The sequence below is a fragment of the Scyliorhinus torazame genome, chromosome 1, assembly GCF_047496885.1.
Source record: "Scyliorhinus torazame isolate Kashiwa2021f chromosome 1, sScyTor2.1, whole genome shotgun sequence".
NCBI lineage: Eukaryota > Metazoa > Chordata > Chondrichthyes > Carcharhiniformes > Scyliorhinidae > Scyliorhinus > Scyliorhinus torazame.
The window spans coordinates 350,960,064-350,961,477 of NC_092707.1; the positions used below are offsets into that span (position 1 = coordinate 350,960,064).

Sequence of the window (1,414 nt, forward strand, 5' to 3'; positions counted from 1 at the left end):
TGTTTAGCAGATTCGTCTTCTGAGTTATAGCGACCTGGATTATCCTTTAACATTTTGGACCTTTCGATAGGAAAAAAGGAGTTTACTTAGCTAAACTCAAGGGCACTGATCCAACCAGTTTCCAACTAGCATATTTTAATAGAGAATATATCAAGAATATGTATGCAGAAATGTACTTATTATTCACGAGCTTCTTTCAGACCATAAATATTTAAGTGGTAATATATTATAACAAATTCAAATATTTTATGATTGGACATTATTTTCAAATTTTGCAGTAAAACACTTGACTTGCATAGATTAATAAAGCAATGTGAAAAGCAAACAGGCTAACGGTTGCACCAGATGTATTTGAAGATATAAAAGTGTTATTAAAATATAAATTAAACAGAATGGGGAATCTTTTCCACCTGTGAAGTCAATAAATAAAAATACGGCAGTTCATAGAGCAACATTTCATAGAATCTATAGAATCCCTACAGTAGAGAAGGAGGCCAATTGGCCCACTCCCCTGCCCAATCCTCGTAACCCTGCACATTGATCATGGCCAATCCACGTAACCTCCAAATCTCTGAGATGTGGGAGGAAACTGGAGCACCCGGAGGAAACCCATGCAGACACAGGAGAATGTGCAAACTCCACACAGACAGTCGCTCAAGCTATAATCGAACCTGGGTCCCTGGCACTGTGAGACATTAGTGCTTGCCACCATGTTTCCCTGAAAGAGCAAGACCCTGTCCCATCTCCCTGTACCAAAAATGATTTTAATATCTGGCTCCCAGATAGGGGAAATCAGATATTAAATTGATAAGAACAGAAACTACAGGTGATTTTAGCCAAAAGTCCGAGAAGCTTTTCAAAGAATCCTCCCTCCACCATCACCAAAGCGATGACCAGTGCATAGGACTGCTGGGCAGCCCACCGACTCCTCTATATCCATTAAAAACCACCAGAAGCAGCAGAAAATGAAGAAACTGCTTCGACAAAAGATCAACATTGTGCGGCATCAAGACTCAAGCATGCTAATGAACTTCCAACAACATCTTCCCTAAAATCTCGAAAGTGTTCATTCTAACGGAGTGGAGGAATACCAGAAAGACTGAAGACAGCTGTGATCTCAAGCTGTGAAGAAACTATTAGCTACAAGACCAGGAAACACTGAAGTGTTGGGTACTCTGACACACAGACGCACCAACACGGTTGCATATGGTACAACGCAGTTTTATTTCATTGAACTATCAACACAGTAAACTCTAGTATTCAGCACATGGTGAACCTCTGAATGGCTGGCAATGAGGTCTGTGCCCTGAGTTCTCTCCTGCTCGAGTGCCCAGGAAGTGTCGTGTTCCCTGCTTTGTACTGTGTATGCTCTTGTCCGTGATTGGCTGTCGTGTTGTGTGTGTTGATTGGTCCG

At 41.4% G+C, this 1,414-nt stretch overlaps 1 non-coding gene across 1 annotated transcript; it reads right to left on the reverse strand.

The window, feature by feature from the left end:
* Positions 1-674: 674 nt before the first annotated feature.
* On the reverse strand, positions 675-856 carry LOC140430837 (U2 spliceosomal RNA). Its single transcript, XR_011949562.1, has one exon. It is a non-coding gene; the product is annotated as a U2 spliceosomal RNA (small nuclear RNA).
* Positions 857-1,414: the final 558 nt, after the last annotated feature.